The following is a 22,346-nucleotide window of genomic DNA, read 5'->3' as shown; positions in this document are numbered from 1 at the left end:
GACATGCGACTACCCTTTTCATCTCACTGACCAGAAATTTATTATGTAGTCATGTTCAACTCCAAGGAAATTGGGGAAGACAAATATAATTTTCTTAGACACTGTCAGTCAAGAGAACTAAGTTGATGGATATTGAGGTGAATGCTGAATATATTAAGAGGTAATCCTAAATTTTATAAATAAATGAACAATTTCAAACATATAAAAGAAAAGAAGTAAAAATCTTCTGGAAGGAAAAGGACAATATCAATAGAACAAAATGGCAAGCTGCCTATATAATGAAAAGAGATTTTCACCAGCTCCACATCCAATAGAGGGGTTATATCCAAAACATACAAAGAACACAAAAATCTACACATCAACAAACCAAGTAATCCAAATTTAAAAAAAATGGGGAAGAGATGTTCTCAATAGTAAAATGGCCAAGCAACACTTAAAGAAATGTTCAGCATCCTTAGCCATCAGGGAAATGCAATTTGGGGGACATTTGAGGACTGGTGTAAAAACTAGTACAATGGAAATTTCTGGGAACTGTGAGGGTGACCCTATCATGGACTCCTTTTAATGAATGATGCAGAGCCTGAATCAGTCATCTTGTGTTACCAGGCAAGCTATCCAATGGTGGAAACTGGAACATCAACCCAGTCCCAAAACAGACCCACAACCTGTCCTGCCTGCAAGATGTGCTGGAGCAACGGTAATTTAGAGCTTGTGGGAGTGACCAACCAATTACTGGTCTAATTTGAGACCCAGTCAATGAGAGGAAGCCCATATCCAACACTTCCTGGATGACCAGGAAACAGAAGCTGGATGGTCCGGAGACCTAGGATAGAACCAAAATTGGCTAACCAGAGGGGGTGGGGAAAGAACGAAAGAAGAAAAGAAAAAGTCAATGAAATTATTCTTAATGATTTTCTGCTATACTTATAGATCAGTGCCCACCCCAGTGGTCATCAGAGAAGCTTCCTCTGGCAGCCAATGGGAACAGATGTGGAGAGACACAGCCAAACATTAGGTGGAACCCTTTGAACTCCCAGAAGAAGGGAAGGAAGAATTGTAGGAGCTAGAGGGATTGAGGACACCAGGAGAATGTGACTCACAGAATCAACTAAGCAGGGCTCATAGCAGCTCACAGAGACTGAAGCAATAATCATGGAGCCTGCATGGGTCTGAGCTAAGTCTTCTGGTTACATGCTGTGGTTATTTACCTTGAGTTTTCTGTGGAAAACCTAACAGTGAGAATGCGCATCTCTAACTCTGTCTAGCCTTGGTAAGAAGTGGTTTTGTCTAGTCCTATTTTAACTTGTAATGCCATGTTTGGTTGATATCCCTGGGAGGCCTGCTCTTTTCAGAAGGAAAACAGAGGAGCAACGGATATAGGAAGAAGAGAGATAGAGGGAGGTCTGGAGAGAGGGAGGGTTTTGGTCAGAATGTATTGTATGAGAGAAGAATAAGTTTTTTACAAGAGAACACCTATGTCTCAATTTTTGACTCTAAGAAAAATATTCTCACTTCAATATTTTCATTTCAAAAATAACACATATGACATGGGTTGCTATGGGAACTAATGAAGTATGCAGAGTATTATTGGCTATTATTTCTGTGACCATGCTATGGTAAAAACATGGATAAGAGTAATCAAATAATGCAAACTATGACTAGATGAAAGCACCTTTCTTTCTCTCGGATGCTTAAGATGAAAAAAATGAGCTGAATGGAGTTTACTATTCAACCTGATATCACTGAAGCCACGTGAATAGTATATTTGGTGTCTTACATTTAACTGTTATGTGGACTAATTTCAGTCTCAATATCAAGTTCTTAAGTCAAAAACAACACTCTCCAGGTATTTTCAATAAATGTACGCATGGAAAATTAGCACAACTGTGGATATTTACCTAGCAAACTATACACTAAAGCCACATTAGCCATCTTCACATTTTTACAATCCCTTCTCAAAGAAAAAAATCTGAACTTCAAACTGTCCTCAGTGATCATAAGTATTACATAAAATGAATGATATAGTTTCATTTCAAATGCATAAAGGACTTATATTAATTATTATGGGAAATATGAAGTATTCCAAAGATGGCAAACAATTTATCTGATGCTAAGTCTTCAATTAGGTCTCTAACCTCTAGTGATGCTCAAAACACCCAGCTACCACGTGGTAAGAAACTTGGGTTAAACAAAAGCTGCCCGGTATTTCCATGTGAAAGGAATCATAATGTCTATTGGGAGGACTGGCTTTAGGCAAATGAATTATAAACTGGAAAACAATGTGAAGGACGAAAAGGAAGAGGATGAAGAGCAGAAGGAAGAAGAAGAAACGGATGGAGCAGAAATGAGAAGAGTAGGAAGAAGGGAAGGAGGGTGAGGAGAATGAGGCTCGAACACGCAAGGTTAAAGGCACAGACCCTAGATACAGGTGATAGCCAAGCTCTGAGTCAACAACCAGTTCCCACAACCACCTGAGGTAGAGTGTGGACATTCTTAAACATCCAACCCAGGCAGGCATTCTAATACCCCAGGCTATTTTTGGCTGTCTGACATTTTGCTCTTGGACAGGAAAATTGACTGCAAAACTCAAGTGAGAACCATGCACCCTCATACCAAACTGGAGGAAGATCAGAGGCTGTGGTAGAGTGGTTCATTATGCAGCAAGAGACAACCAGACCTCTCAGAACTGAGCTGCAAGAGCCATTTCACAGGTACAGGTTTTTATTTTTATTTTTTGTGAATCATTCCATTCATTTACATATCAAATGATATACCACTTCCTGGTTACCCCTATACCAAATCCCCATTCCATGTCTGCCCTATCCCATACCCTTTACCTATATGAGGGTGCTTCCCCACCCAACCACACTCTACTCCCCCACCACTCCAGCATTCCCCTATGCTGAGGCATCAAGCTTCACTGAAACCAAGGGTCTTTCCCCAATGCTGTCAGGAAAAGCCATACTCTGCTACATATGTATCTGGAGCCATGGATCCCTCTGCGTACACTGCTTGGTTGGTGTTCTAGTCTCTGGGAGAACTGGGTGGTCAGGCCAGACTATATTGTTCTTCCAATGGGGTTGCAATCCCTCTCCTCTCCTCCGGACCTTCCATCAGCTCCCCCAACCGGGTTCCCTTAGCTCAGTCTGATGGTTGGTTCCAAGTATCCACATCTGCATTAGTCAGTTGCTGGCCCACACTATGTTCCTGTCAGCAAGCACCTCTTGGCCATGACAACAGTGTTGGGTTTTGTTGGTACAGGCTTTTAAAAATGCTTGTTTATTTTATGTAAATGTCTGTTAGTTTACCTGGGTATCTGAACCACACACATTTCCTGGTATCTGAGCAGGACAGTGGGGGATTCCCTGGAACTAGAATTGCGATGGGTTGGGTGCCACCCTTTGGCCAAGTACCAGGAATTCAGCTTGCATAATCCACAAAACTCGTAACCACTTAACCATCTTTCCAGCCCAGCATCAACTTTTTAATAGGAATGATTTTATGTCAAATGCTGGTCCAATGTTCTTTTTCGTTATTTTCACATTGAATCTTCACACAACCATGTTGGGTAGTTTAATCATTAATCTTACTTTACAGATGACATCATGTAAAATAGCCACACAGGGAGCCTTTCACCTGTTCTATCAGGACTTCTGTGAGCAGGTTAATGACAAAATCAAGTAAAGAATTCGTCCTGTCCTCAGTGTACAAAGAGCTATGGCTCAGCTTGCTATTCTACATGACTCAAGGCTCTGACTACCTCTGAATTAAAAGCAGGAGGAGGAGAAAAGAATGGAGGGAAAGGTGGTAGTAGGGAGAAGACATAGCATTTTTGTGTTAAAAATAACAAGCGATTGCATGGGCTGTATCAGAATAATCATTCATTAAAGAAATGCTTAGTGAGGTTATACTGTGTACCAGGCATGGCTTAGGCTAAGAGATAGTGGGAGGGGGGCAAAACATCAGGCCCGTTCTCAAAGGGATAACATCAATAACTGTACTTATCCTGTTAGGAAATATGCCTTTAGAGGCTAGAAAGTCATTTGGGGATGCTACTAAAAGCAAATTCAAGAATTTGGATGAACTGGATTATAAAGTGTTGGATTTCTATGAAGCATACAACTTTATGCTACTCCTTTGCAAGAGGCTCACATCCACTTTTGGACTGATGATCTAGGTCACATAGATAGGGACCTAGGTAGCAGGCAGTGGTGGTGGTGGCAATGGCTTTCATTCCAGGACATTTTCCGAAAGTTAAATCAGAGATGTTATTTTGTAGGGTGTTCACCACCGGATTGTTCTTTCCTCTCTAGACTAGGCTGACCTCAAAGGCGAATGACATATTTCTTCTCTGTGTCTGCAGTGCCGCTTAGTCCCTAATGACACCACGGCAATAGAACAAGGAGACTCAAATAATGTCTATTTTTGGAGGAAACTCAGGCTTTATCGCTTTTTTTTTTTGAAGGTGACATAGGAAAGTAGGGCAAGACTAATCACAGGTAAGATTAGATTTAAAAGAGTGGGGGAAAATCTTTTCATAAAACAGAGAATGTTATAACAGAAATGAATCACAGAACATGTAGGTAAGGTGGGAAATCATTACTAACAGAGCCAAACCTTCAATAAGAACATGAGAGATCTTTATACAATGAAATAAGATTTTAAAAATAGCTTCAAACTATCTTAGCTCTTCCCAAAGTACTTCCTAAAGTCTTCCACCCACTCAGTGAATAAAATATTATATTTTTGCTCATCTAAAATGTATGAGTTGTGTTTCATAGGCAAAATATTATTATTCGTGATCTAAAGTTAATTTCACTTGAAGGGACTTCCCTAATAATTTAGAAAGATTTTCTTTAATATCAACTTCTGTTTTCCCAAGACATTCTGATTTAAGTTATGGCTGCATGGGAAAGCTATATTACAAAAAAAAAAAAAGAAAAAGAAAGAAAGAAAAGGAATATTACCACAAAGACTGAGTTCCCCAGAGCCCCGACAACCTTTGTCAGGGCTCTGAGGTAAATGTATTTTATTTAATCTGTGTGCTTTCTATCAGCTTTGGAGAAGCTGCTACTGTTCCACCCCACATTCTCTGAGGTGTTTTTATGCAGAGAGCTCACACTGATTCCTTACACAGAACAGAGAAATGGAGCTCTACTTGGCCCAGAAGGCTTCCATCGCCTTTAGAAGCATAGGAGCATGCTTCAGGCAAACATTGAGCATCCACATGCACAGTGACTTGACAGGGAAATATTGCTTCATCTTCCTTGAATTTTACTCTTAACTTCATCTAATGAATGTCTTTCATCTCTCTCTCTCTCTCTCTCTCTCTCTCTCTCTCTCTCTCTCACACACACACACACACACACACACACAAACACACAAGCACACCTAATTTTTAAATTTTTCTATGTACAGGCCAAATTTCTATGTCATACCTATAAGATAAATATTATTTTTCTTTCCCTTTTACAAAAAGACCTTATTTGTCTGGTGCTTTGTGTACCTAACAAATAGAAGTTATCTACATTTAAAGCTTGTTCTTTGTCTCCAATAATAACAGCACTGCCTTAAAAGAATTCTATTCCCCATCACAATGTCAGATCTGAACTAATTGGTAGCAGACTATTTATATCTGGAAACTGTTTGATTTCCTGCTAGGACCCCATTCTCTAGAGAATTCCAAATTCTAACACTTTCCAGTATTCACAGACCACAGAAAGACAATTTCAACATGATCCAATTTAGCCAGCTGCCCTCACATCGGGCCACTATCAATGAGAGCCTAGTTTGGTTGGTGCAAGTCAGAATTCCCTGGGTTCATTATGCATCCCTCATTCATAAGCCTATGTTGGTTTGATGATTTCTCCAGAAATGTTTTAGAAGCAAACTGCCTCAAAAATGATTCAAAGTCATACTTTTGCCTGCCTGTAACCAGCTAATACCCAAAATGTCCATTTGTACCCACATATAACAGTAATTTGATGAAAATGCAGTGCAGCAAGAACTAAGACTTTCTAGCATCATGATCATCATCAGACTTATAATCCCTGCAATTTTCCTGCATAGGCTGTAGGTATTAATTTATCCTTAAAAGAAAATTGTGATTCAGGCATTCTTAGTTCCATGGTTCCCATATGGGTGTGCATTCATTAAGGAAATACTCAGAGTAAAACCTAAGTTATAAACACATTAGGTGTAGAGTAAGTGTTAGCATTAAAACGGAAGAACACCATTCCAAAAAATGCAAGTCTCTGATTACCAGTACTGGGGGAAACTTCAGTCAACACTAAGATTTTAGTTTATCATTATCTTCTGGGACTTTGTCTCACATTTTGGTTTATTTGTTTGTTTTATCCGAATAATATTTTTATTGATTCTCTAGGAGTTTCACATCATGTACCCTGGTCACAATGCCAGTCCTTCCATGTCTGTCCCTTCTTACAATTTTCTTTCCCCAAAAGAAGTAAAAATAAGAATAAGAAAAACAAAAAAACAAAAAAAAAAACCAAATGCCAAGTCCACTTTGTGTTGTCTATATACTCACTGGAGTATGCTCAAACTATCAGTGACCTGTCCCAATAGAAGTGACACTTCCCCCTCTCACATCTCTTCCAGAAGCCATCAGTTATGCAGAGCTAAACTTTGGGATCTCTGTTACACTCTTATTTAAGAGTTCTCTTCAGTGGCTTCCTGTCTAGGCTGTTACTTCTTTTGGTGAGGGTGCAGGATTTAAGAGGTAAAAGCTTGTTTACATGTTTTCATAGTCTTCTATGTCCTTGTCTCTCAACTGTGTATCTGTAGTCAATAATGTCAGCTGGATCACATGTGGATCACGGGTCTCCACACAATTTCTAGCAACAGCACAGATTGTAAACATGGTCTCCTGCTACAGTTGGACCCTAGATCCAGATAAGGCCCTTGGGGATTGCCTGAACCACTGACATCACTATGGATTCAGGCTGCAACACAGACCACAGCACAGAGGACAGGCAGACACCTTCATGGCCTTCAGTGGTAACATGGGCCATAGATATCAACACAGACCTGAGCCACAGCAGGACCAAGGATCCAGATATGACAGCATAGACCTGGATATCACCATGACCTCAGGTATCAGCTCAGGCCACTCATATCAATATGGCCACCAGTGGCAGCACAGCTTAAGGATATCCACATGGCCTTTGGTGTGTATCTCACGTTTTTATCACTTGTTAAATGTTTTATTTTTCTAAAGAGAACTTAATACATAGTTTGCTTATTCATAGTATGAAGGCAAAATACTCCTGCTTTATGGTATTTTTACAAAGTGAAATGGAATGGCCAGTTCTAATCAGCTCTTGGATAGAGTATTGAACCATTTTCTCTACCTGCTTTTACTAAGTGACCATAGTATGTGCCAGTTCCCTTTCACTTGACGATTCCTCTAATTATTTTAATGTGATTCAGAATTGACGACTCCTAGAAAATGCCTATGTAAGCCAGGAAGAGTTGAATTTTTGGATTTATATTTTCTGTGTTTCAAAGATGTATTCTTTTCATTCAGTTTCTTTTTTAGTTCCACATGCATGCGTTGGCCCTGCAGGTGGCACTGGAGGGGGAGAAATGAGATAGTAGGCTCTGATGAAATCTATTGCTTCTTTGTCCGTGAAACAGACACTTGCAATGAATTGAGGAAACCACTGTAAAAGAGGGGAAACTCTCAAGGGAAACCTAAATTCTGGGAACCATTCATGGGGAAGGTTTGGAGGAAGAGAAAAAGTGAGAAGAGCAGCCAGGTGACATAGTAGGAAATGTGTCGCCATCTGCAACACAAGCAAGATGTGGCAGAATCCAGAAATTATCTTTGCTTTTTATATAGACAGACTAACTTCTGAAGGTAAGGACATTATTTTAATATAGAGTTCAGAAGCTAAAGGCTTCCCTCTCATTTAGGTTGACAAGCCCATCTCACTCTCTATAGCAGGGATCCAGATGGTAGGAAGTGCCTTAAGTGACTTAGCAAGTGATGCTAAGGGGTAATCAGCCCACTGAAGGAAATCCTGCCCCTAATCTGAGCAGAGTATTTAATCTTCTTAATATTAGGGCAAGATTCCAGTTTACACTTTGTCTGGCAAGAAGAAGTAAAAGATAAAGGAATCAAGAGCTACCTGTTCATGGAAAAATTCTTTTCAGTGGTAGAATGGTTTCTGACAAGATGCTAATGTGATAGAACTTGAGTTCATCCCCAGTACCAGGATAGATAGATAGATAGATAGATAGATAGATAGATAGATAGATAGATAGATAGATAGATAGACAGACAGACAGACATATAAATAGATGACAGTAGTCTCTCTCTGAAACACAAGATCATAAATTCCTAAGACCATGAAAGAACCTATCTCAGTGTTCATGCATTGTACAGTCTCTACCTCTGATCAGATATCAGATTCCTTATTATCAGCAAGTTTTCATGGTTCTGTTGCCTGTCTATCTGAAAAGGAGGACTTGACTTTAAGTGCAGACTGAAACTCAAGTCTAAACTGGCCACCTTCTCTGTGCAATCCTTGAGCAAATTGCTACTATCTTCTTCCAACTGCAGATCACCATCTGAGGGATAAGTGTGTACCACTGGAATGCTATCAGTAAAAAATAAAAATGGAAAAGAATTTCATATATAAATTAATAAGAGAAAATACATTTACACCTAAACATAGTTAACTCACTGACATATTAGACATTTCAGTTTGCACTGAATTAAAATAACAAAAGCACTATGTCAATCAAATAATGTAGAATTTTTAAACAAATAACAATAAAAGCAAAGCCTCACTGTGATTCAGTCTTACTTACATGCCTATTGCTCTGAGGGGAAAAAATGGCCAACGAAACATATAAAAGAAGTTTATCAGGGCTTATAGTTCCAAAGAGTTGGAGTCCAAGATCATTAAAGAAGGGAGTGTGGCAGCAGGCAGGGAGGCATGGTACTAGAACAGTAGCTGAGAACTTATATACTGATCAGCAGGCATGAGGAAGAGAAAGCTAACTAGAAATGACATGGAATGTGAATTTTGAACCTCAAAGCACTTGCCAGTGGCAGACATCCTTTAAGAAGACTATCCCCTCCTGATTCTTCCCAAACAAACTGACCAACTGGGGACAAAGTGTTCAAATATATGAGCTTATGGGGACCCTTTTCATCCAAACCACCACAGACTGCAGCACCTGCTTACACAGCACTTAAGGATTATAGGATCTCTGAAGAGAGTTCTAATGTAAGAAACAGAATTAGTTCCATTGTAATTGTCTTACTTCATGGTAAAGCTAACTTTTCTATTTTCTTTTTTTTTTTATTTTTTTATTTTTTTTTATTAACTTGAGTATTTCTTATATACATTTCGAATGTTATTCCCTTTCCCGGTATCCGGGCAAACATCCCCCTCCCCCCTCCCCTTCCTTATGGGTGTTCCCCTCCCAACCCTCCCCCCATTGCCGCCCTCCCCCCAACAGTCTAGTTCACTGGGGGTTCAGTTTTAGCAGGACCCAGGGCTTCCCCTTCCACTGGTGCTCTTACTAGGATATTCATTGCTACCTATGAGGTCAGAGTCCAGGGTCAGTCCATGTATAGTCTTTAGGTAGTGGCTTAGTCACTGGAAGCTCTGGTTGCTTGGCATTGTTGTTCATATGGGGTCTCGAGCCCCTTCAAGCTCTTCCAGTTCTTTCTCTGATTCCTTCAACGGGGGTCCTATTCTCAGTTCAGTGGTTTGCTGCTGGCATTCGCCTCTCTTTGGATTGATTATGTTTGCACAAAGTGTAGTGCGTTCTACTTGAAAACAGCATTTCAAATATAAGAATACCTAACACTAAATCAACATATTCATAACATCTTCATGTTATTTTGTAATACCATAGATGAAAAATAGAGCCACAATTGCAAAAATAAATTGATTATTTATAGTTAGCTCGGACATTTACATTTTCTTACTGTGTGTTTGATGCTCATGAATAGGGAACTAGCAAGGATGTTTGAACTTATTCAAATTTTCTCTAATGTTACCCTTTCTAGCAAATCTGGTATTTCAACACCAGCCTTGAGTGGCTCCACTGTAGACAAATCCCAGCTCCTTACCTTGGTATGGTCTACACCTTAGCAACTTTTAAAGTCATGCCCACCACTACCCAGCCAAAGTCCTGACCCAAAAGCTATTCTAAATGCTTTGACATTCTAGTGATAACAGAGTCCACATGTCTTACCAAATTTGTTTTTAGCCCCCCTTCTATTTGGAAAACTATACTTCTGTTATCCACTTCTGTCATCCACTTCTCTGTAAAGGTTTTCCCCGTATATATCCATATAATGCAGTCTATGGAAGAAACTCTTTCTGTCTCTTTTCTTGCTTTTGTTTATTTCTATCTGTGTATGTTTATCTATTTTCTCACCCCCTATTCTACAATGATAACACAGCCACTGGTAATCTTTTTTATAATCTAATTTATAGTTATAACTTTCCTAAAACCCAAAAACAAAATCAGATGACTGGCCCATTTCAGATCAGGACTAGCATATAATTATATATTATTTTTGTTATACATTATATATTATTACTATGTTAATATATTAGCATTGTAATAGTATATAGTGACTGATTTGCCAATTTTGTCATAGTCCTAACCCAAGACATGAGGGAAAGCTTATTTACTGTCACGCAAATTCTAATCACTTTTAATTCTTTCCACTGTATCTATTTACTGGACAAAAATATAGGTACTTTAATATAATACACACAATCATACAGAAGTAATTACTGTGGAAATTCTTAATTTAGACTATGGAAGAAATTTATAGTAAATGATTTTTGTCAGTCATTATTACATTGGGAAACAGATAATCTAGCATAAAAGCTGTCTCATGGAGCACAGTTATGAAGAATTCTGTGGAAAGTGTTAGCAGAGGACATAAAAGAAGAAAGTGAGGAAGAGCAGAGAATAAAAAAAAGCAAACAGAAAATAAGAAAAGGAAAGGAAAAGTAGGGTGCTATCAATAAAGGAGAAAGATCATTGGGGGAACTATTTTTCTCTGTCTTAAGACCATATGGGAAACCCAAAATGTCATCATGCAATGTTCATGCAGGCCTTTGAACATATGATATGCTAAGGTTGTCTCAATACGCATCCTTGGGATTAAATATAAGAAAAACAAATCCTTACTATGTACCAAGATTAATTACATAGCTTAGAATGGTTTTCTAAGGCAACAAATTTTCATTGACATGCAAATCGAAAGCTTTCTTTTGCATGAATCATCCTGAAAGTACTAATTAGAACTTAAAATTCTTGTTTGTAAATCATGAATCTAATGAAATATGCTTCTGCCTTGGAGAACTGTTTCCTCGGGGCCACCATATGACCAGAGAAGGGAGCAGATGTTCCTTAGCAGATGAAGACAGCCTTTGAAAGCTCAGAGAAGCCCGTGATAGCTGGGGTAGAGAGGCCCTCTTGGATTTCTGTAAGGAAGCACCAGGATAGGGAAATGTTTCCAGTAAGTAGCCCACTAGGCTTTTAGGTAGGTGGGCATCTCTACTGCAGGTCATGATCTCCCAAAGCAGATAACTTAAAAGCCCTGATTCAGTTACAAAAAGGCTAAAGTGATCCACTTCTATTTCAGAGAGAACAATTAGAAGCTCAGCTTGAGATCTGATCAGAACTCGGTCTCTCTTGCTTTGTATGAAAACTACATGTTGGATTCTGTTGGCCAGTGTGTTTAAGCTTGTGCTTCACTCTGAAAAGTCTCAGGGCAAGCGGACAAAAGCATAATCACACCACAAGAGGCCTCGGCTGCTGAAAATGTTTATGAATCTTTCTTGATAACAACACTTTCCTAACACAGGGCTCATCTTTAGAGTCTCTCTGCTGCTGTTTGCTGCCCTGATGTAGAGGAACCACTCCCCTTGTTATTTTTTATGTGGCGCTATAAACCATGAACATCCAGAACTCATCAGATCTACATCGCAAAAGCATTTTTATTTTTAGATTTCAGATAATTCTCCTACCTTGTTCTTGCAGCAAAATACTCATTTTGGAATAGAGATTTCAAAGAGAATTAAAGAACAACTGTCAGGGGTGTAATTCTTCAATTTCCACTTATTTTTCCTGTAATCCTAATGAGCTCTTGACATTTCCTGACATCTGCCTCTTCTTTTGTTTGTTCCTCACTAATAACAGTGAAATGGCTCTGCTTGTGACCTGTGACCCATGTTCTCTTCTGTTACACTAAAATCATGTATCATCAACCTTGCCATCAACCAGAGAGCTTCTCAATTGAATACATACACTGAATAGCAAAGACCAGAGATAGAACTGTGAAGTCATTTTTAATAGTTTTAACCCTGCCTTACCCTCTGCAGCTGTTACAGCTCAGATCCATCACACATCAAGAGCCGAGATGAGATTCACCTTAGATGACTTCCATCCTTTCTGTTCTCACTTGCCTCCTCCCTTACTCGTGTCTTTGATGGTTTCTATTTGTTTCCTACTGACTTTCACTTAGCATCATTTGTTCATGGCAGAGTATAGTTTAGTTAAGAGAAATTAAAAAGCTGACTTGGGAAGAAAACAAGAAATTAGTGTAAAACTCAATGAAGTTTTAAAACATTTACCCACCCCTGCCCCTAACTCCCACACCCTATTGCTTGAGATCCCAAAGTTTAGGAACTAAATAAAAGTGAATGAAATCTAAAAGAGACAATAGACGTCTAGCACATTGTCCATATTCCTATTCCTCCCCATACATTTGTGAGACTGCCCTTAAAGGACAAACAGCAAATCTGCTTAGAGTTTCAGAGACCAAGGTCACGCACCATTCAACAACGCATTTGCATAGTCGAGGCAACAAAGCTGCCAAACCCCAGATCCATAATCATCTTATTATGTAACCGGAACTGTCCTCTATCTCTCAAGGTTAAAAAAGAGAAAGTATACAAATGGACAGGCTAGTTTCTCTTATTCAGGAACAAATTCCCCAGGATGAAAAGGTGAAAATGTTAGTCCTAATAAAAATTCTAGGGGATGGTTTCAGAGACAGAGGTTACAAAAAGACAAAAGCTGATACACTTCCAGGAGCAGAAATGAAGGGTAAAAATTATCTGTAAGTAAGGTGACTGCTTTGATGTACAAGTTTTCAACTTGTTGTTTCTGTCACAGATGTTTTGATTTCCTTTATTTACAAGGGAATATCTTTTTGGAGAGTCGATCGGGAGTTGAGTTGGTGTGCGCACTCGGCCATCACAGTGACAACACACAGAACGAAAGGGAAACAGAAGGGAGAGGCATAGGAAAACACAAGGCTACAGTCTCCTCAACTTACAGAAGCCTAGAGCTTTATTTGGCTTCCGTCAACTATGAGCAGATGCCCAAGTAGGTCTCAGGGGTCAGGAAATCCCAGTTGACATCTAGGTTACACTTAATTATCTCATTTCCTAGCTAAGAACATGCGTCCATCTGTCAGAGTCTCAGAAATAACAAAACATTAAGGAGTCTTATGAGAGAGCATTTTCCCAGTCTGGCTTAGAAAGACATGCTCTATAACCTTTCTCTTCCACAGCCAGCCCTAATGACAAATTTAAAAGGGAAAGATAACCAACAGCCTGAAAGAAACTCACTATGGCTTTATGAACCTGGGAAAAAAATCTATCTCAACAGATACAATGTGTACACAAGCAGCCAGATCTCTCTCTCTCTCTCTCTCTCTCTCTCTCTCTCTCTCTCTCTCTCTCTCTCTCTCTCTCCCCTCTCCCCTCTCCCCTCTCCCCTCTCCCCTCTCCCCTCTCCCCTCTCCCCTCTCTCCTACTGATGGTGAATAAGAAAACAATCTATTATTAAGTAGAACAGTTTTTTGTCACCATACTCTGAGTCACACTAAGATTATATCTATGTCATAAAACAGTATATTATGACTCCAATTTAATGCCAAAGCAGGGAGGGAGCTACAAAAGTTCTGTTCATCAATAATTCAGAGAGTTTATTTAATATCCTCTGAATTAACTTAAGTTACTCACAGGAAGGATTATAAATAAAGTTAGCATCCCTAGCAGAGTGTAAGCAGGGGGAAGGTTCCTCTCCTCACCACGTGAAATAGGAAAGAATGTTTCCCACTAGAGACGAAGCCGCAAAGCATTGAATCACTGTTAAAGTATCCAGGGTACAGAAGAGGGAGAAAGAATGCTCACCCCACTGACATACTTTTCCATTCTTCCTGGCACAGAGGAGTTATAACGTTGCTTAGACAAGGCCAATAAAACACTGAGAGTTCCCCAGAGGAGGGAGTTGCCCAGGAACAAGGTTTTATTAATTGCAGGGTTTATTAGGCATGAATCAATTCCCTGCTCGCCCTCACATAGCTTAGGTTCTCCATTCATTTATAAGACGTTTTTGGTCCACAGTATTTTTATAAGCCTTTATCTTTTGGACCAGATGGAAGCTAGAATGGGGAGTCATTCTTACTATATATTTTTATGAATGAATACTTTATACTTCATAATGTCATTTTTCCATAGTGAATTTTCTACCTGGTTTGGCTCTCCTCACTTCCTTTTCAGATTCTGATCCTCGAACCAAAAAAGGGAAACTCAGAAGAAGTTTTCTTTACTTCCAAATATTAGATTCTATTTACCTTTGTGTCTGCAATTCCTGGTAGAATGCATAGTTTATAGTAGATGTTCAGTGAATTTATTCCAAGTGTATTACTAACTTATCCATGTGGACCTATGAATTATTTTGCTCCCATACTGCATTTCAGCCCTTCTCTGTTAAGTTCTCTGTCTGGAGACTATGACTGGCCACCATGACATCATCAACAGGATCTCACACCTCTGGCTTACTCTTGACTTTGGATAATAGGATGTACCACAAGGGCCCAGAAGGCAGGGATAGAGTGAAGTCTGGGCATTGATTTTCTGCATCCATCCTTAACAGGGTCCTGGAAAGAAGAATAGTTCCAGTCAGCCAACCTTCTGCACGTAACAACTGCCTTCTCTATGTTCTGGGAAGCACATCTCCCTCAAGTCCTTTCAAGCCCCAGGGGAGATGTGTCTCTGAGTGGTTGTAAGCCCCAGAGGATTTCAGAGTCTCTTACTGGTATTCCTAAAGCACACCATGACTTTGAAAACAGATCTTTTATTAAACTCCCCTCAATTACCCAATTGGTTGTCTTCTTTTTCCTGCTGGGACTCTGACTAACACAGCCTCACAATTTATGAAACTGTGACCACAGTTCAAATGGTAATTGAATGAAAACTGCGACCTGTGAACATTAAGAAAAAAAATTAACATCTCGGTCAGTTGATCTTCTATTCCTTGGGCCTTTTTTTTAAAATTGAAGTCAGAATCAATTTTCATTTTTTCCCTAAATAAATGTTTTAGCGGTTTAATTGAGTTAGTAATAGTATGGGAGCTTTGTAGGACTAAAGATGCTTAGAGGCATTTTGGAGCTCATAGCCGCCATAACCATGAAAATATCTTTCCACTTAAAATGTGCATTAAATTACTTTTCTGTGAAAGTTTTAAGGTAAAGAGTAAAAGAAAAAAGAATATGTATGGAATATATTGCTAAGCAAAATTATTTAAATCATCTTGCATTATAGTAGAATATTACCAAAATGTTCATTTCTGCAAATAAGGAAATTAAATCCCAGACCTATAAGCTTCCTTTGATCACAGTGAACTCTAGTTTAATCAAACGTAACTGAATCTAAATTATAGTGTTTATATTTTAAATAGTTATGAGATGGTAAAATATACAAAAATAAGGAGACAGTTACTTCCTACATATCTAATGTCCTAATTTTTCTGTTAACCAAATTAGTTTGAAGTGGAATATTTTAGTATCTTTGCTATAGGATAAGGATCTAAGCTGAATCTGTATTGATTCGATAAGAAAAATTTGAAACTTGAGAGGGCCCATTGACTAAGAGCATCTGAAGCTCTTCCTCAGGACCAGAGTTCAGTTGCCAGGATCAAGTTCAGGCATCTCAGAAACACTTGTACCTCAAGCTTCAGGGAAAATATAATAAAACCTCAAAAACCAAGCATTTAGTGAAATAAAACAACCCATAGGTCTGGAGTCATGCTCAGTGGTTCTGAGTCCTTTTTGCACTGAGGTCCCAAGTTTGGTTCGCAACATCCACGTGGTGGCTCATTACCACTGATATCCCAAGTTCCAGAGAAACCAAGCACCCTCTGGGCTCTGCAGCCACCAGACATGCACACGGGGTGTGTGTGTGTGTGTGTGTGTGTGTGTGTGTGTGTGTGTGTGTGTGTGTGTGTTTGTGCATGTGTATGTGTGTGTATGTTTATGTGTGTGTCTGTGTGTGTGTGTGTGTGTGAAGCAAACACTCATAAACATAAAATAAATTTTAAAATAGCCAAATCATTTTAAACTTTCTATAACCTTTAACATTTTGGAAGTAGGACCAGAAACTAATCAGTAATCTGTGTAATTCATCACACTAGTCTTAAGGAAAAACTGATGGAAGCGCCAAAATATTAATTTCCATATACCTGCATTGGCTTTCCACATCCATGTTCACAATGCCAAATGGAAAGTTTCAATTACAGAGATGTAACTGCATCAGATTAGATTCCAGATGCCCTTCAGTGTCTCCCTGCTTTTCCCGTGTGAAGGATGGAATAGATTTGTTTTCTTGCATTGTGTTTCTTGCCTACTTGCCAGAAGTACTTTAAGAGTGGGAAGTACAAGAGACAGTTCTAGTAGAACTCTGACCTTAATTATCAACTCTCTCTCTGCCGATTCTCCTGATTGGTTCCCTTTCCGACTGGTGTTTCCTTGAATACTGCACTGGGAACCTTGATTCCTGTAGAATCACTTAGCATGAATCTCAATGTCTTTTGGGAAGAAACTGAGAGAGAGCCATGGGAGCTCTGACTGATGTATGAAGTCACTGAGTTTTACCTTCCTGACACAATTCTGAAGCCCCATATTTTTCCAAGGTGTTTTTTTTTTTAATCAGTTTGGTGTCTTTTTAAAGGAAACCCATTGCCATCCTTCTGCCTCAGCCTTTAAGAGCCATCAAAGAAAATTAGTTGTAGAGAGTGGTATACATGCCCACATCATTCAGTAATTTTAAAAACCATCTTTGTAGCACAGGGCTTGTTCACATTCTGCAAATTTTCCAAATATAATTCTTAAAACTACAGGTTTTTCTCTCTGAGGTGAAGCAATACACAAAAATCCATATATGTGCATCTACACACATACACACACACACACACACACACACACACACACACACACACGCATAAGCATATCTACATTAAGTATCTTCATTTTCACATGGACACAAACTTACTGAAGAGAGTTATTAATGCTGTCCATACCCTTTGTATCTTCATAGTTTCTTGATCTGTCTAAACCTGTTAAATTTTTCAACAATTGGGAATTTATTAAGTCTTCAACAAGCAGATTTTCAGTCTATTCTTTCATACTTCCTAGCTTTTTATATATTCTGAAGGTTCATTTAAATTAAGCAATTATTTAAGTTTATAATTATTCTTCTTTCTGTATCCATCTTGCCAAATAAGAACGGTGTCATAGGGTTGGGGACTTAGCTCAGTGGTAGAGCACTTGCCTAGGAAGCGCAAGGCCCTGGGTTCGGTCCCCAGCTCCGAAAAAAAGAAAAGAAAAGATCAAAGATCGGTGTCATAGAAGTATGAGAGGACCGAACCATAACCCCAAATATATACACGTAGGAACAGAGTTGAGAACCACCACTAGGTTGACACTTGGCAAATTACTGGGGCTGTGTCTGTGTTATTTGGTGGAACATCAGTGTCTAACTCACCTCAGTGCCTGTGTTGTCCAGTGTACCCTCTGAGTCAGAGTTGTCAGTAAAGGATTGCGAGGGCTGGAAAGGTCTGCTTTGAGTTGGGTGACAAGAAAACAAAATTGGTGAAATTTCTGTAAATCTGCCCAAACTATTGTCAAGTTCCAACCCCCAACCAAACATATGAAATAATGCCTTCTTTTTTATTGTATTCTAACTTTTAGATAGCACTGTCCCTCTGAGAAAGGATCTTACTATGGAGCCCTAGTCGGTCTGGTCCTCACTATGTAGAGCAGGTTTGGCTCTAATGTATTGCCATCCTTCTGGTTCAGGATTTAAGTGATGGGATCACAGGAATGAGCCATCACAGTAAATCAGCAAAACAATGGAAAAGTAAAGCAAATGCTATATGATAGCATAAACAAAGTTCAGCATTTAATTGGGAACAAAGGCCCAGAAAATCAACAATTTGTTCAATTTCAAGGTACTAGTAAAAGCCTGAAAGGAAACCAAAAGTACAACCAAGAACAGAGCAGTATTTAAAGATCTGCGTTGACTGAGTAACTTGGAGAAGTAGGAGAAAGGAGGAGTTCACTCTGTTGTACCCTATCCGAATTGTCTCAATAAACATTATTGAACAGAAACAGAAAGCAGAGCAAAGACAAAGTCAGTGAAGAACGGCAGTTTTGCATTTTGGATAAATAAAAGCATTAATATTTTGAGGGTGGCGCGGGAGTGAATTCTATCTGTTTTAAGGCAGAACTGGGAAATGGCCATGCTGGTTTCCCCTTCATTGATCTTGAAGCAGACTTGTCTGAAACAGTTTCTATGAAATTGTTTGTCTGCTCAGAGAATAACAAGACCTCATTCTGTGAGCCAAGCAAACTTCCAAACCCCAAGGACTGCTCCTTTTATCTTTCCCACCAGAACTCAAACTGTTTCTTCTAATTAGTCTCTATCAAAAATGGAAGACTCCCCACAAATTGATCTTGTTTGCTATTTTCATCCCGCCATCCTAACTAGTAATAGTGACACATCACATCATGTCAGTAAATAAATATTTCACTTGCATTCCTGACAAGGGAACTTAAAAATTCTATTCAGATCCTAGAATTCTTTATTTTTAAAAAAGGAGATGAATTCCTATGATTTTTCACAGGAAGATATTATTGTTTTCAACCACAGAACAAAAGAAACCCTGTAGTAAAAATGTAGATGCAGTATTTGAAGAAAGCTGTCTATTTAGCTGCTGTACTGTTTTGCTTTCTGGGCTTTTAAAATTCTAGAACACCTGCTAAAAAGAATAAAGGTTGGCTATGGTGGCTGTAAAATTAAATAGTTCAAAGGAAAAGGTTGAAAAGTAGTGATCTATTCCCCTCAGGACAGAAAACAGTCTCTTTGCTTCATTAATGCACAGACAGCTGCCAGTTATCCCTGAAAGAAGTCAGAGGACACCATGTTTCAAATAATACAGGCAAAGTTCAAGATGAACTTTGAGAAGACAGTTTAGTGAGTTCAGTTTATTACATAAGACAGTGCATGAATCATCTCTCAGTTATTTGGTAAGGCTTGATATATTAAGGACTATTTATTTTATTTTTTGTGTACCAATGGTTGTCTCCATGTATGTACGACACAACTTGGATGTGTTGTCTTTAGAGGACAGAGACAAATGTCAGTGACTGTAGTAACAGGAGGTTGTAAGCCACTATGTGAGTGGAACCCAGGTCCTCGGCAAAAACAATTGTTTTTCTTTGTGCTACTGAGACAACTCTCTAACCCTCTGAAGAAATTTTAATAAACATATTCCTCACTCTGCAATCATTGAATTTATAGTCAATACTGCTGGCTGTTTGGGGAAACAAAGGTGCTGGCAGTTAATGGGGAGATTCTGTGTTCTATCAAATGCTAGGTCTCCCATCTATTAGCTATGTGAGGAGATCAAAACTTTATGAGAATCAGTTCCTTTTTGGATAATAAAAATCCTTGCTAAGCTATTCCCACAGAGCTTTCTGAGATCAAATGAGAAAATGTAGATGGAAATGCTTTATAAAGTACAAAGAACCACATGTAAAAATTATCATGACCTGAAAATATACCCACAACAAAAGTAATGTCTGCTAATTTACTCATAAAGGAGAGTGCTGTTTATCACTGACCTCATTTTTCTCATCAGGGTTTCATGCCTTTAACTCAGTATGCTTGACAGTGGATTTTCCTTTACTGTCCAGGGTTTGTGTGTTGAGCATATGAAAAGTATACGGTACTGTGGAATTTTAAGCACATTGTTCTTCTCTGCTGAACATGAACATAAAATAGACTTCTTAAATTTAAAACTTAAGAGAGACAAAGGTTAGAACATAACGCTCGCAGCAGCTGCTCGTTTTGGAGATTGAATTAGGTTTCCCAGACTGATTCTTCAAAAAGAGATTCAATGATAAAATAATTACAGCTAATTTGATAGGTGACTGTTACTTGCAGAAAACTCTCCTTAGATTTTGAAGATCTGCATCGAGACAGTGTCACTGTGTTTAAATGCTAGGGAAGGAATATAATAGCATAATAAAACCTGACTTTTCATACATAATTATTTCTTGTTTAATTATAAGAGTATTACATTTATATTAATCATTAGAATTTCTAAAGATGAAAAAAATTAATTAGATCCTGAGATGAATGATAATAAAAGTTCATAACCTTGGAAATCTTAACATACTCTTTCCCAGAGCACCTCCACTTTCACAAAACACCCATTGCACACACCATAACATAAAGACGTTCTCTGCTAGGAGCAGTTTGACCTAATCTTTCATCAATTCCTTTTGCTTCATAATTCCCAGCCATGTTTAGATTGGGACTGGTAGTTAGCAATTTCTCACAGAGGTATGTCTACAGACCTGTTTGTGACATGTTCTCCATATCTACTTAATAAACTTAGTATCTGATCTCTGGCTTTCAATTTATAACACCTGGTCCTGCTTGATAACTTCTTTTGCCATTAAACTTTTACATCTTTTAGCAACAGATTTCCCATGAGTTGTTTCCTGATAGAGAGCTTTAAGACAACATCTCTATTTCTAAAATTAACACTTTAATTGTGAATAATGATTCCCTACTCTCTTGAGTTATCTAAATAATTGCAGTCAAGATTTCTTAATTAATCTGAGCATTGTATTAGCTATCATTATAGTCCTCTGCTATCTGGGCTGCGAAAATATAGCTGTTGCGTCAACCTACAGGTGTAACCTTGCTCTTTTCTCTCTGATTTATGTAACAGCTGTGCCCTTTAGTTCAACTCCACAAGTTCAAAGGCGAGTCTTCTATGGAGTCCGCTCTTGCTGGAGGCCATTACCTAATTGGCTAGCCTCTCCTCCAGATCCATCAATTCCCAGACAGGTTCTTCACAGGTGAAGCGAAGTTGAGACATGTCACTATTAACAGAGAGACTCGGGCAAATATCACTGAGGTTATGATCAAAAGACAAAGAAATATGCGCACTGCTTTCTCTGAAGTTATTCTGCAGCAGGCTAGAGAGGACAGGAATAACCTATGTGATTTCAATGATCTCTAATCCTGGATTGTTGTTGTTGCTGCTGCTGTTGCTGCTGCTACTGCTGCTGAAGCTGTTATTGCAGTGGCTGTGGCTACTTCTACAGTTCCTGCTGCACCTGCTGCTTCTGTGAAGGATGGTACCAGTGAATGAGCAATGTAACTAGCACCTTAAAATAACATGGTAGATATGGAAGATTCTGGAGTTTATTGATCCAACAAGGATTGATTAAATATCCACTATTGGCCAGATCTGTTCTGAAATCACTACCTGCTTCAAAACACAGGAACTACCTTTGTACCTCCAAACATAATCAATTCCGATCCTATTGAATAACTTATAGACAGTAATTACTACTGGAGCCTAGCTATAGATAAATAAGTGACCAATAAGTTAAGATAGTACCTAGAAACTGAAAAAAAGATATTGTTCCATGATCTTCTCATTGTGAGTGATGGCCTCATTCTCTTTATAAGAATTCATATAGGAGTGACTTTATTTGTCCCTGACATAACTTTGTAGTAATGATACTACTTCTACACACCATAAGCAAACTGATGGATGACACAATTTTCTGAACATTAGACAGTCAGTAATTATTGCTTGCCAGGGTAATTGTGGTATTTGAGAGTAAGTGTGATGTACTTCTGGAATCAATGTATTATCCAGCAATAATTAAGAGTAGGGCATAAGCCCTGAATTAGATTAGAGAGAAGGAAATCTATAAGGAAGATATGAGAGACAGGTGAAGTTAATTTTCTAAGGACGAATGAGTATATATTTTTGGTTTTTGTCATTGAGAATTTCATACATGTAAGAAATTAAATATGATCATATTCACCTCAACTTCCTCCCTCCTACTTTTCCATGTCTCTGCCAAACATGCTTCTTCTATAACTTCATGACCTTGTCTCTTTAGCTGAGCCATTATATCAAGTTAGAGCCCCCCCCCTATGTATTACATGGATGTGCGTCAC

The sequence above is a fragment of the Rattus norvegicus genome, chromosome 2, assembly GCF_036323735.1.
Source record: "Rattus norvegicus strain BN/NHsdMcwi chromosome 2, GRCr8, whole genome shotgun sequence".
NCBI lineage: Eukaryota > Metazoa > Chordata > Mammalia > Rodentia > Muridae > Rattus > Rattus norvegicus.
Note: the sequence above shows the minus strand (reverse complement) of the source record.